This window comes from Aethalodelphis obliquidens, unplaced genomic scaffold (assembly GCF_003676395.1).
Source record: "Aethalodelphis obliquidens isolate GAN/ISIS:26980383/991018 unplaced genomic scaffold, ASM367639v1 scaffold23, whole genome shotgun sequence".
Taxonomy (NCBI): domain Eukaryota; kingdom Metazoa; phylum Chordata; class Mammalia; order Artiodactyla; family Delphinidae; genus Aethalodelphis; species Aethalodelphis obliquidens.
The window spans coordinates 11420223-11435791 of NW_020837967.1; the positions used below are offsets into that span (position 1 = coordinate 11420223).

Consider the following 15569-nt stretch of genomic DNA (forward strand, 5'->3'; position numbering starts at 1 on the left):
CTGGATTGAGATCCGGGTTAAAGAATTTTTAAAAGTCCTTTATTAAAGATATCTTTCATTGGTAAGGCTGTATATTCTGTGTCCTAACTCTGTATTGTGTTAACATGCATTTACATTACTCAGAATATGTGTCCTGAATTTATAATAAACCTTTCTAAGCTCTGTGTGTGTGAGTTGTTTTGATGGACATTAAAGAATGTAAAGCAGCAGATTTAATGATTAATGAGTTTTGGAGGGTTAACCAGAATTACTTCTTTCTGTTAATTAATTAAACATTTGTATTCGTCTAATCATATACTGCATCACCAGAATTGGAATAGTAGGAAGGCATTAGAGTTGACATTGAGGAGAATGTATTTGGAAGCAGAAGTGTGGTTAAATGTTTTAAATTATCACTAAAATTAACCTTAGCAGAAGGCTCTGAGAATACTCGATCTCACATACAGAGAATTCTTTTCATAAATTAACTCAAAACTCATTTATGTGTGCTTCAATCTGAACACCAGCTCAATTGGTTAGAGCATAATTCTCATTAGGCCAAACTTACGTGAATTATTCCTGAAAGACCAATGATTTTACACAAAGGAAAAGAAACTTTCTCACCGTTTTTGTAAGTTTATCCAGTAGGCAATTATAAGATCTCCTTCACTGAATTTAGTATTATTGCCAGCCAGGAGTTTAGGGACAGGAGTGGAAGGGGACTTATCACGTCCCACTGATATGGACTTACGTTATATTAATGGCCAGAGGTTTATTGAGATCCTCCTGTGCTTGCCATTTTTAGCATATTTAAAAACTAGTGTTCGTGAAACAATTATGCATCCCATTTATGTTGGAGGAAAAAAGATGTTTTATTCTCTCGATCTCTTAATTTTGAAGCTGGATTTGGGCCACATGACGATGCAGGCTGTATTTCATCCAGCAAGCTCTCTGATTTTACATCTGACTGCCCAGATGGAGCAGATGAAGCCAGTTGTGGTGAGTGAAAGTCCTGACTGACTGGACTAAGATTTGTGTGTGCATCATTACTCTCTGAACGTAAAGTACATGCTACTTAAGTGAGTGTTGTTTAATTAAGAATGTTTTTTATTTGTTATTAAATTTTAAAATATTTTTATTGAGGTATAATTGATGTATAACATTATATTGGTTTCAGACATACAACATAATGATCTGATATTTGTATATAATGCAAAATAACCATGAAAATAAGTCTAGTTAGCACCCATCACCATACATAGTTACAAATTGTTTTCTTATGATAAGAACTTTTAAAATTTACTCTCTTAACTTTCAAATATGCAATACAATATTATTAATTATAGTTGCCATGCTATAAATTATATCCTCATGACTTAACTTGCTTATTTTGTAACTAGAATACACCTTTGTACCTTTTGACCCCCTTCACCCATTTTGCCCCCATGCCCTAATTCCCTGCCTCTGGCAATCACCAATCTGTCCTCTAAACTAGGACCTTGGTTTTATTTTTATTTATTTATTTATTTTGTTAGTTTATTTGTTTTTTAGATTCCACATGTAAGTGAAATCATACGGTATTTGTCTTCCTCTGTCAGACTTATTTCACTTAGCATAATACCCTCAAGGTCCATCTGTGCTGTCACAAATTGAAAAATTCTCTTCTGTTTTATGGCTGAATATTATTCCATTGTGTATATGTACCACTTTTTCTTGGTTATTGTAAATAATGCTGCAGTGAACGTGGGGGTGCATATATCCTTTCGAGTTAGTGTTTTTGTTTTCTTCAGATAAATTCCCATCTTTTGTGTTCCAAGGACTCAATTCTGGTGTAGGGAGGGGTGTTCCCCACACCAGATAGTGCTCAGGACATCAGTTGGGTGTCCTACAATTTAACTCAGTTTTGACACTATCTACCTAGAGATGCCATCAAGTTCTACAGGTAAAGGTTCAGTCCTACAAGGCTGCCTCCCCTCTTCTTCCACTTACTTCGGATGATGGTCTAAAGCCCAGGTTGTTACTGTTCTTCTGATTGACTGGCTATAAGTCAGAGGTTCCCAAGACTCCTTCCTTGGGTTTGATTAATTTGCTAGGGCAGCTCACAGAACTCAGAGAAACATTTTACTTACTAGATCACCCATTTATTGTAAAAGAATATAGCTCAGAAACAGTTAGCTGGAAGAGAAACATAGGGCAAAGTATGGGGAAAGGACGAGGAGCTTCCTTGTCCTCTCCAGGTGCCACTCTCCCAGCACCACGTTCACCAACCCAGAAACTCTCCAGGCTCTGTCCTTTGGGTTTTCATGGAGTCTTCACAGGTATGATTGATTAAATCACTGGCCATTGATTCAACCTCCAGCCCATCTCCTCTCCCCAGAAGTCAGGGGTAGGACTGAAAGTTCCAACCCTCTAATCATATAGTTGGCTCCATTGGCAACCAACCTCCATCTTTAGATACTGTCCAAAGTCGCCCCATTAGCATAACAAAAGACAACTTTGTCACATGTAACACCTCGGAAATTTCAAGGGTTTTAGGAAGTCTGGGCCAGAAACGGATGAAACTGTTTGATGTAATCCCACTTATTTTTGCTTTGGTTGACTCAGCTTTTGCTGTCAAATCCAAAAATCATTGCCAAGACTGATGTCAAGGAGCTTCTTACCTATGTTTTCTTGTAGAATTTTTATGGTTTCAGGTCTTATGTTCAAGTTGTTAATCCCTTTCAAGTTAATTTAATTTTTGTGTATGGTGTAAGATAGTGGCCCACTTTCATTTTATTTGCATGTGGCTGTGCAGTGTTCCCAACAGCATTTATTGAAGAGACTATCCTTTCCCCGTTGTATATTCTTGCCTCCTTTATTGAAAATTAATTGATCATATATGGGTGGGTTTACTTCTGGGCTCTCCACTCTGTTCCATTCATCTATGTTTGTTTTTATGCCAATGACATACTGTTTTAATTACTATAGTTTTGTAATATAGTTTGAAATCAGGGTGCAAGATGCCTCCATGTTTGTTCTTCTTTCTCAAGATTGCTTTGGATATTTGGGGTCTTTTGTGGTTCCATAAAAATTTTAGGATAGTTCTATTTTTTGTGAAAAATACCCCTGGAATTTTGACAGGGATTGCATTAAATCTGTACATTGCCTGGGGTAGTATGGGCATTATAACATTCTTACAATCCATGAGCATGGAATATTGTTCCATTTATTTGTGTCTTCTTCCATTTCTTTCATCAATGTCTTATAGTTTTTAGTGCCCAGGTTTTTCACCTCCTTGGTTAAATTGATTTCTAGATTTTTTGTGTTTTTTTGATGCAATTATAAGTGGTATTCATTTCTTAATGAATTTCTCTCATACTTCATTATTGATGTATAGAAAGGCAATAGATTTTTGTATATTGCTTTTGTATCCTGCAGCTTTACTAATTCATTGATTGATTCTAGCAGTTTTATTGGGAATCTTTAGGGTTTTCTATATGTAAAATCTTGTCATCTGCAAATAGTGATACTTTTACTTCTTTGTTTCTGATTTTGATGCTCTTTTATTTTATTTTAATTTTATTTTTCTTGCCTAAATGTTGTGGCTAGGACTTCCAATACTATGTTAAACAAAAATGATGAGAGTGGGCATCCTCATCCTGTGCTTGATCTTAGAGGAAAAACTTTCAGCTTTTCATCATTGATTGTGATGTTGGTTGTGGGCTTGTCATATGTGGCCTTTATTATGTTGAGATACATTCTCTTAATACCCACTTTGTTGAACGTTTTTGTCATAAATGGATGTTGAATTTTGTCAAGTGCTTTTTCTGCATCTATTGATATGATATGATTTTTATCCTTCATTTTGTTAATATGATGTATCACATTCACTAATGTTGAATTATCCTTGCATCCCTGAAATGAACCACTCTTGATGACAGTGTATGATTCTTTTAAGGTGCTCTTGAATTTGACTTGCTAATATTTTATTGAGGTGTTTGATGAACATCTCTGTTCATCAGGAATATTAGCCTGTAATTTTTCATCTTGTGGCATCCTCTTCTGGTTTTGGTATCAGAGTAAGGTTGGCCTTGAAAATGTGTTTGGAAGTGTTCTTCCATTTTTTGAAGAGTTTAAGGATCGGTATTATTTCTTCTTCAAATGTTTGGTAGAAAAAATTTTTTTGGTAGAATTCATCAGTGAGGTCTTCTGGTCCCGGACTTTTGTTTGTTGGGAGGTTTTTGATTATTGATTCACTCTCCTTACTCATAGTTGTCTATTTATATTTTCTATTTCTTCATAATTCAGTCTTGTCAGGTTGTGTGTTTCTAGGAATTTATTCTAGGTTTTCCAATTTATCGGTGTATAATTGTTCTAGTAGTTTCTTATGAGTCTTTGTATTTCTGTGTTATCAGTTGTAATGTCCCCTCTTTTCTGATTTTATTTATTTGAGTCCTCCCTTTTTCTTTGTTAGTCTAGCTAACAATTTGTCAATTTTGTTTATGTTTTCAAAGAAATAGCTCTTAGTTTCATCGATCTTTTCTATTGCCTTTTAATCTCTATATCATTTATTTCAACTCTGATCTTTGTTATTTCCTTCCTTTCACTAGCTTTGGGCTATGTTCTTTTTCTAGTTCCTTGAATTGTAAAGTTAGGTCATTTGAGGTTTTTCTTGTTTCTTAAGATAGGCATTTATCCCTATGAATTTCCCTCTTAGAACTTTTGTCTCATCCCAGAAGTTTGGTATGTTGTAGTTCCATATGTATTTGTCTTAAGAAATTTTTGGATTTTTCTTTTGATGTATTCTTTGACCATTGGTTGTTTAGTAGCATATTTTTAACCTCCACATAGTTGTGGTTTTTTCCAGTTTTTTCTTGTAATTGATTTATAGTTTCATACCATTGTGGTTAGAAAAGATGCTTGATATGATTTTACCCTTCTTACATTTATTAAGACTTGTCTTGTGGCCTAACATATAATCTGTCCTGGAGAATGTTGCATGTGCACTTGAGAAGAGTGTGTGTTCTGTTGCTTTTGGATGGAATGTTTCATATATATCTATATATCTGTTAAGTCCATCTGGTCCAACATGTCCAAATATTTCCTTTTTGATTTTCTGTCTGGATTATCTATCCATTGATAAAAATGGGGGTACTAAAGTCCTCTACAATTATTGTATTGCTGTCTATTTCTCCTTTTAGGTCTGTTAATATATTTTTATATATGTAGGAGGAACTATATTGGATGCATAAATATTTACAAACATTATAGCCACTTGTTGGTTTGACCCTTTTATCATTATGTCATGCCCTTCTTTTGTCTCTTATTACAGTCTTTGTTTTAAGGTCTATTGTGTCTGATATCACTTATCTCCAAAGCTTAACTCTTTCAGTTTGTATATCTGAAGTGAGTCTCTCATGGGTAGCATTGTAGATGGGTCTTCTTTTTTATCCATTCAGCTACTCTGTGCCTTTTGATTGGAGAATTTAGTCTATTTACATGTAAAGTAATTATTGATAGGTAGGTGCTTGTTGCCATTAAGTTGATCGTTTCCTGGCCGTTTTGTAGCTCCTCCATTCCTTTTATTTTCTCTTGCTCTTTTCCTTTTTGATTTGATGATTTTCTATAGTGGTATGCTTAGTTCCTTTTTCTTTATCTTTTGTGTATCTACTATAGGTTTCTGCTTTGTGGTTGCCATGAGGTTTACATGTAACAACTTACATTTATTAAGTCTATTTTAAGATGATAACAACTTAAATTTGAATGCATTCTAAAGCTCTATATTTTCACTCTTCTCAACCCCCATGTTTCTTGTTTTTGATGTCACATTTTACATCTTTTTATCTTATGTGTCTCTTAACTAATTATTGTTGTTACAGTTTTTTTTACTACTTCTTTCTTGCAACTTTTATACTATCTTTAATAGTGATTAAACCACCATCTTTACAAGAGTAGACTATACCAATTTTACTGTGTGTTTATCTTTACCAGTGAGATTTATACTTTCATTTGTTTTCCTGTTACTAATTAGCATCCTTTCTTTTCAGCTTAAAGAAGTCCCTTTAACATTTCTTGTAATGACAGTTTAGTGGTGATGAACTTCTTTAGCTCTTGCTAGAAAACTGTTTATCTCTTTTTCAATTCTGAAGGATAACTTTGCCAAGTAGAGTATTAATTGGAAGTTTCTTTCAGCCCTTTGAATATATTGTGTCACTCCCTTCTGGCTTGCAAAATTTCTGCTGAAATATATGCTTATTTCCTTGTGGGGGTTCCCTTGTATTTAACAAGTTATTTTTCTCTTGCTGCTTTAAAATTCTCTCCAAAAGTCTTTAACTTTTGACATTTAAATTTATAATAGTCTTGGTGTGGGTCTCTTTGGGTTCATCTTCTTTGGAACTCTTTGGGATTCCTGAATCTGGACATTTCCTTCCCAAATTAGGGTAGTTTTCAGCTTATTCTTCAGGTGAGTTTTCTGCCCCCTTTTCTCTCTCTTCTCCTTCTGGGACCTCTATAATGCACATGTCGGCCTGCTTGATGTTGTCCCATAAGTCCTTTAAACTAACTTCACTTTTTAAAAATTCTTTTTTCTGCTTTGATTGGGAGAGTTCCACTGCATTGTCTTTGATTTCACTGATCCTTTCTATTGCTCTTGAACTCTGCGTGTGTATTTTCAGTTTAATTATTGCATTCTTCAGCTGACTTCTGTTTGGTACTTTCTTATATTTTCTGCCTCTTTGTGGAAGTTCTCACTGTGTTTATCCATTTTCCTCCTGAGTTTGGTGAACATCTTTATGACCATTACATGGAACTCTTTAAGAGATGAGTCGCTTAACTCCATTTCATTAAGGACTTTTTCTGAGGTTTTATCTTGCTCTTTCTCTTGGAACATTTTCATCCATTTCTTCATTTTTCTTGTCTCTCTATGTTGGCTTCTATGCATTGGATAAAACAGCTACCTCTCCCAGTCTTGAAGAAGTAGCCTCGTGTAGAACTAACCTAGCTCTTGGGTTATCTCTAAAACATTTGTGATTGTCCAAGTAGCCTATTTTACTTTTAGTGGCCCCCAGTAGTTGAGGGTGTGCTAAGTCCTGTCAATGTCCCAAAGCAGAAGCTCTCAGTCAGCACCTAGATTCAGGCTGATTGGAAGCTGGACTCTCAGGCAGCAGACCTCCAGGCAGCAACTTGTAAAGTATGCAAATATATACATTCCTGTGAGATTGCAAGCCTAAGTCCTCCTGGCCCCCATAGCCAGACCATCTAGGGGTGTCCTTTCTGAGGCAGTTGAAAAAATCAGGATGCCAGATGAGTTTCTTGTAGGGAGACACCATGTGACCTGGAGCAAGGCAGAAGGAGACTGCAAAGATGGTGTCCACTGACCTCCATCCCTGGAATGCACATTGGTAGGCCCTTAGAAGTGTGCCAAACCAGAAGCCTGCCCCTCAGACCAAAGGTCTGGGACAAGCAAATAGGCCTCTTTCACAGAAATATTGGGGGTGTATTCTGGTTTGCACAGGGCCCTGGGGGTGGTAGCCTGCCAAGCTCTGTCTCTCCATTGCTTACAGTCTAACAGGACCTGGGAATAAAAACCCTACTGACCACCAGAGCTCGGCAATCCAGGGCTGTCCTCTGGACGGCAGCCACAAAAACCAGGACACCAGACACTGTGCAGTTCCTCTCTGGGAGATACTGGCATTCTGGAATCAGAGGGAGGACATGAGGATATTGCCCACCCTCTGAGGTCTCTTACATGTTTGTGTGATCAGAAGCCTGCCCTTCAGGCCACAGCTATGAAGATAAGCTAATATGTTTTTTTCATAGAAAGACTGGGTATTTCTGTTGTCTCCTGGGGGTGGTAGATAATTAAGAACTTTTTCTCTGTTGGTTACAGTCTTGTGGATCCCCCTAGCATAAGCCCTGCTGGTGACATAAGCCAGTGACAGGTGACTTAGAGGTGTTCCCTGGGCATCAGGCACAGAACTGGGGAGGGTGCAAGCCATTTCCAAGAGGTACAGCAAGTTGGATGGAGACAGAGGGCTATGCAAAGATGGCATCTGCCAGCCTCCATTCCTGGGGAGTTCCCCAGCAGTCCCTGGATGTGTGTTAAAGTAAACGTGTGCCCTTTAGGCTGACACTTTTTAGATAAGCATATAAGCCTCTTTCACGTAAAGGTAGGCACCTCTCCATAAGCTGCTTCTGCACTGGTCCATAGGGTGAGTCTGAGACAGTGAGCCCGAGACTGTGAGCCCTTTAGGAGCCATTTCTCAGTTCACTATAATCTGTGTGTCTCCTGGATGTGAGCCCCATTGTTTTTCAAAGTTGGATGTTTGGGGGGCTTTTTCTCAGGTGCAGGTCTTAAAAGTTGGGGTACCTGATGTCACGGTTCCAGTCTTTCACTCCCTGGGGAGAAGCTCTGTGTTTTAAGTTTCCTCCGATTGTGAATTGCTGTGCTTGGTGTCAGGTTTAGGGCAAGACTGTGTCTCAGCCTCTCCTACCGGGTTTTTAGTGGATTTTTTCTCATTTGCACAACGTGTAAGAGTCTCTCACCTAGGCTTTAGTTTTGTTTTCTTTGTTTTTTCAGGAGAAAATTGCTCCATATGTAGCTGTAGATTCATTGTGTCTGTGGAAGGACGTAAGTTCAGGATCTTCCTATGTCACCATCTTGTATTAGAACCCAAGTAGGAATTTCTTAAAATATTTTCTGTTTTTCTTACTATATCAGAAGAGTTGTCCATTGAAATATCTGCCTGGGATTTACAGTTGTAAGCCTGTCCCTGATATACATTAAGACTGTTACCAAATGTACATGGTTTAAGAACTTTATCTGTATAAACTCTTTTAATCATCAAAACAAATCGAATAATTCAACCCTCATATTACCCTCATTTTACAGACTTTCGTATCAGTTAGTGTTCATTCAGGAGACAGAAACCGCCCTAGTAATTTGAACAGAGAAAATGTAATATGAAGAATTATTACCTTTTGAGACATGGTTAACTGCAAAAAGAACTAAAAGAACAGTAGAGAAGAAAAGAATTAACAAACGTAGGGAGCAGCTACTGCCTCTAGGATTGCGACAGAGAATTAAGGAAAGGATACATTTGGAGGAGGGGCGGCCTCCACATCCCAACGCTGAGAATTAAACTTTACTGGAGAGGGTGTGACTGGAACCCTCTGGAAGGTGGAGAAATTTGCTGGGATGATGTGGGCTAGACTTGGTTAACAATTTAGTGTCCAAGGAAGAAATTATCCACCAGGATGCCTGCAAAACTCACTGAAGGGTGACTGTAACTGGGTTGCTTTATATTGCTGGCAGTCATGGTCCAAGAACAGCAAGAAAACATACACTGGAACCAAAAAGAGAAGCTCCTTCCTCTGCTATGCTTTGTGGCATCCTGTACTCTTTACTAACGAAGCCAAACATTGTGTGAGCTATTCAAAAGAGAAATGTTTGCACCGTCCAGCTCCAGATCTCAAATCAGGGCAGAGAGGGTAGATTTGGAGCTGAGACACAGTACATTTAGAGCTGGCACACGTGCCTAATGTTGTGTAGTTCATAATTGGTGGAACCCCATCTTACATCTGGTTAATCTGCCCCCAGAACACATTCTTAACCACACATTATGCAACCTTTCTGTCCTTTCAAGATCATCATTAAATTGAAAATGATACTTGCCCGAAATGAAAAGTTGCTTCCTTGATCAGTTTGAGCAATAGGGAATATGAAGCCAGTGAAAGATTTCACTTTTGGAGGAGAAATCATGCTCTTAGGCCCCTAGAATGTCAAATGGTAATTTAGTAATTCTGTCTGGAAGTTTGAAAGGATTAATGTCCTTTTAAAAAAAAACAAAACCTTAATCTTTTCCCTTTAGTAATTACTTTGTTTATCACATTACATTTCATAAATCTGAAATGTACTAAATTGCCTTCATTTCCTATAGTGTGTTTCAGGGACTTAAAATATTGTTTTATAGACACAAAAAGAAGATGGAGATCACTGTTTGGCAACGGACCCATGATCGTGGTGAACTGAGTTAAAAAAAAAAATAACAAATGAACTCCAGATCTCTAGAATCTTATGCTGGGAATCTGTTTATTCATAGAAATGCTAATTCTTCATCCCATTTTTGTGAATTCATACATTAAGGATTCCAACAGTGAGTTGGGATGAGGTAAAGCCACAGTAAAGAATTTAGAGGAGTAAAAGCAGGAGTCTTTTGTCTTCTTTACAGCAAAAAAGGAGAGAAGTAAGCACAGTGATTTTAGGCTGAGAGTCTAGCATCGAACTAACCCACTTGTCAATTTCCCCATAGAAAACTTAATTGCTTGGAAGAAACAGGGGTTTTCTGTAAGGAGAAAAAGACAATACCGGTCTCAGGATTTCTACTCATAAACATAAATCCTCCTTAAAAGGAACCTTGCTCCTCTAGAGTTTCAAATATTAGTATTTTAATGCAATTTATTCTAATTTTCTCATTTTCACAACTATCTCTAACCCAATTTGAGTTCTCTTTCATTACAATAAGACTGATTATGCCTTACCTCAAAAGAGTTGTTAAACTTACTATGATTTAGGTTTTCTGTGCCTCTGAAATATCTTCAGACTAAGATACCAAGTGTAAGTTTTAACCAATTTTGGTAAAAGAAATAGTTTATCATATAGATGAGAAAGACAAAAAATTTTAAAACAACTCTGTGTGTTGTAAAGGTATTTTAATATTCCCAAACATCATTTTCTGAGCATCGTAATTTATTTCGGTCTAAAAATTGGTTAGTCTGAAATGCATATGCTTTTTTCCTAAAACTAGACCTACACAATTTCTCATTTTCTACTTTTCTCTCTGCTCACAGGAAAAACCACATACATCAATACTTAGTATTTGAATTCAGTGAAGTCTAAGCAAAGGCAGGTTGAGCAGTATAGGAAGAAGGAGTGATTTATCATTTTTCTCCTTTGCTTTTTCAAACTTAAATACTGTTTGTATATTTTTCCAAAACTACTGTGTCTGCTCAGTATACAAATGTGTGTATTAAACACTGGCGTTTCCACAGCTGACAGTAAGGTAGAGGCGAAGTGATCTCACGTGCTGACGCTTTGGAGGCTATCTCCATGTAGTTTTTACGAATGCATTACCTTCCAAGAGTAATTGTTATATTCTTCATTGCGTCTTACAAATTTCTTTCATCACATAAGTGCATGGGGAGAAAGCTTGAATTTTTTTATAGCTATGTTTCTTCTGCTCTGTATTTGTTGAGAATGTGTGTGTGTTTGTGTCTGTGTGTGCGTGTGAGAGAGAGAGATCTAATTAGGGCTGTGTTTTTACTGCCTATTTTCTAAAAAAAAAAATGTTTTTGAGAAGGTATTTTTTGGTGAGATTGAACATATTTAAACTTAATTGTAGAATTAAAGGCTTCCTGAAATGCACCTCTCTGTATAACCATAAATTGCTTTTTATTTTAATAAAAGATAGGAAAATAAGCTGCTATTTTCTATTTTCTATCTTATGCTGTTTTCCGTAGGCCTAACTTCCAGGGAAAAAAAGTGTCTCAAAATAAACCTAAATTTGCTAATTATTTAGCGTTTTGCTTTTTCATTAAATGCACATCAGTGTGCCCATTCTTGTAGAAAGAAGGCTATCTTGCTATTTTTTCTTAGTGAACTGGATTCTCTTTCTCTTCTTCATATTGTCCTCAACAATTTAGATACTGTTTGCCAGTCCAAAAAAATAAAAAACTCCCTATACGGGTAATTGTAAGACTGGAGTGGGAAGTTTGTTCTGGTGAAGGCTCATCATTTCTGTGACATAAAACTGAGAAGTGGAGAAAAAGTCCATTCATTCCCATTTATGGAGCCATTGATCACTGAGGGGAAAAGAAAATAGAAATGATTTTTGTAGACAAGTAAAATCTGGTAAATAATCCATGATATTGTGATCAGTCTTTGCTGTAGATAATTATGTTGTTTGAGAAATCAGGACGGTAGAGGGAAAATAATAAAATAGTCAATAAAGTAGATAATAAATTCTCTCAGTTGAAAACTCTATTGAGAATAAAAATCCATGTATTTAATAAGAAAGTCTTTTTCTATGATCATTTAAGATTAAATTTCAATAAATTACATTATTAACAGTATCTGTGGAAAGGTTTTGTGTGTGTTATTACTTTGAGCTCATTTGGATTTTATTTGTCAGCAAGATCATTGTTCTTCTTCATTTTGAAAATTATAAACTAGAAGTATAAGTGGCATTTCTGTTTTGCTTGTATAGCCAAACTACTTCAGTCCTTCTCTTTTCTTTCACACCTGCTACTCTTGTCCCTTTCGTTTCTGTTTTCAGGTTAGTGATGTTTGTGATGACAGGTATGAGACTTAATGATCCTCTCCTGTTCAACACCAGGTTTTCTTAGCAATCCTGTCTCCTTGCCTTGTAGAACTTTACCACTGTGGATAGTGAGATTTACGTTTCCTTCCAGGGTTTATATAAACCCCTATCTTTGGGGTTAGATTTAAAAACAGACTGAAAGATTGTATGATAATGATATTCAATATAAATACTGTCACACACTTATAAAGCACTTATTTTGTACCTGGCATTGTTGGAAATGCATTTATATGTCTTAGCTAATTTATAGATAAGAAAAGCAAGGCACACAGAGAATGAATGTCACGGCTCTTCCTGCGGTCACGGTCACACAGTTAGTTCAATAGAGATAGAGGTAGGAGTGGAAAATGGACCTCAGGTTGATTTTCATTTTGCCTACTGAGTCTTCCAGGGCAATTCAATTTGTAAAGTTCTCAAAGAATGTAAACCTCTTCACCCCCATGGGCATTTACAAGAAAGGCTTTAAAATAGGCTAGTATTTCCACGGACTTTGTATTTTAAGAGTGTTTGAGCATTTCTCACACTTTGTTAGTTTTGTATGGTAGATGCAGAAAGGAGGTTTTACTTTAGGGAAAAACAATCTAGTGAGAGAATCTAAACATGTGTGCATAAAAGAAGCCATGATAATCTATTGCCAGTCAAATCTAGTTAATAATGATAATAATAAACAGCTACTTAACACCTGCTGAAAGAAATGTGTGCAAAGGATGAAAAGATGTTAGTATATTTGCTCTGCTGTGAGTAGTTTAAATTTAGATGAAAATAGGCATAAAAATGTAACTACTAGAAAAAGCTGGTTTTGCTCCATAGACAGTAAGGATGGACTAGGATAGGCATGGATGAGATTCTGGGAAGAGGAGCTTGAGGGGAAGATTTAATGAAAAGTTTGGGAATAAACATTTTTCTTTTTTTTGCTCGTTTTTGAATTTTATTATTTTTTTATACAGCAGTTTCTCATAGTTATCTATATTGTACATATTAGTGTATATATGTCAATCCCTGCTGCAGCTGGACATTCCATAAGGCACAGGGGAAGTTGGCTAGAAGCACAGTTTGCAACGGCAGAATCAAATTGTTGCTAAAAGTAAAGAGAGGAACGTTAGCTAGAAAAGTTTTCACCTGGGACGTTAGTGTTGTATCACTGGGGTAGAGGAGTGGGTGCTTTGGGAGAGTGTCTGGAGAGAGAAGATAATAATAGGAAGCAGGTGTTGTATAACACTTGCTGTCCTCGGGGTTAGTTCATTCATTCAATAAATATCAAGCACTATACTGACTCTACAGCTGTTTACAGAGTGAGCAAGACATAATGTAGTTCCTGCCTTCCTAGAGATTACAATCTAGTGGGGAGAACTACATTACACTAATACAGCTGTAATTCCAATTCTAATGAGAAGTATGTAAAAGTTATAGAGTGGCCTATGAAAGTTATAGATTGACTCTTTGGCCCTAGTGTGAAGATATCAGGGTTTTTTTTTTAGTACATTAGCCTTTTTTTAAAATAAAGATAATCTTTAGAGCAATTTTAGGTTAACAGCAAAATTGAGGGGAAGGTACAGAGATTCTCTATATAACCCCTGCCCCTACACATGTATAGCTCCTACTAGTAACAGCATCACCCACCAGAGTGGGATATTTCTTACAATTGGGGAACCTACATTGATGCATCATAATCACGCAAAGTCCATAGTGTACCTCATGGTTCACTCTTGGTGTTGTGTATTCTATGAGTTTGGACAAATGTATAAACACACATATCCATCATTGAGGTATCATACAGAGTATTTTCACTGCCCTAAAAATCCTTTGTACTCTGCCTCTTCATCCCTTACCTGCTCCCAACTGCTGGCATCCACTCATCTTTTCATTGTCCCCATAGTATTCATTGACTTTTCTATAATGTCATGTAGTTGGAATCATACACTGTATAGACATTTCAGATTGGCTTCTTTCACTTAGTAATATGCATTTAAGGTTTCTCCATGTCTTTTTTTTAATTAATTAATTTTTATTGGAGTATAGTTGCTTTACAATGTTGCGTTAGTTTCTCCATGTCTTTTCATGGCTTTTAGGTGCATTACTTTTTAGAGCTGAATAATATTCCATTGTCCAGTACTCCATATGAGAAAAGCTGCTGTAAACATCTATATGCAGGTTTTTGTGTGGACGTAAGTTTTCAGTTCCTTTTGGGTAAATACCAAGGGACATGATTGCTGGATTATATGTAAGATTATGTTTAGTTTTGTAAGAAACTGCCACACTGTCTTCCAAAGTGGCTGCACCATTTCGCATTCCCAGCAGCAATGAACGAGAGTTCCTGTTGCTCCACATCCTTGCCAGCATTTGGTTGTTTGCCAGCATTTGGTTGTCAGTGTTCCCGATTTTGATCATTCTAATACGTTGCAGTGGTATATCATTGTTTTAATTTGCATTTCCTTGATGATGTACAAATGTGAAGCATATTTTCATATGCTTATTTGCCATCTGTATATCTTCTTTGGTGAGGTGTCTTCAAGTCTTTGGACTGTTTTTTAATCAGGTAGTTTATTTTCTTATTGTTGAGTATTAAGATTTTATTGTTTATTTGGGGTAAGAGTCCTTTACCAGATGTGTCTTTTATAAATATTTTCTCCCAGTCTGTGGTTTGTCTTCTCATTCTTTTCTTGACATTGTCTTTTTAATTTTTAATTGAACTATAGTTGACTTATGGTATTACATTAGTTTCAGGTGTACAACATAGTGATTCTATATTTGTATAGATTATGCACCAAAGTTATATATTCCCTGTGCTGTACATTACATCCCTGTGACTTATAAGTCAGACAGAGAAAGACAAATACTGTATGTTGACATTGTCTTTTGCAGAGTAAAAAATTTTAATTTTAGTGAAGTCCTACTTATTATTTCTTTCATGGATTATGCTTTGGTGTTGTATCTTAAAAAGTCATCACCATACCCAAGGTCGTTTAGGTTTTCTCCTATGTTATCTTCTAGGAGTTTTATAGTTTCACATTTTATATTTAGGACTGTGATCCATTTTAAGTTAATTTTTGTGAAGGGTGTAAGGTCTGTGTCTAGATTTATTATTTTTGCACATGGATGTCCAGTTGTTCCAGCATCCTTTGTTGAAAAGACTGTTTTTCTTCATTGTATTATCTTCTCCTTTGTCAAGCTCAATCAACTATATTTATGTGCGTTGCATTAACTTTTAAAGGGAAGTAATAGAAAGAATTTGAA

General features: G+C 36.3%; 1 protein-coding gene across 1 annotated transcript in view; it reads left to right on the forward strand.

Annotated features, from left to right (window-relative positions):
• The window catches only part of MALRD1 (MAM and LDL receptor class A domain containing 1), a 604410-nt gene that overhangs the window by 123058 nt on the left and 465783 nt on the right, over window positions 1-15569 (forward strand). The window lies entirely within an intron of this gene.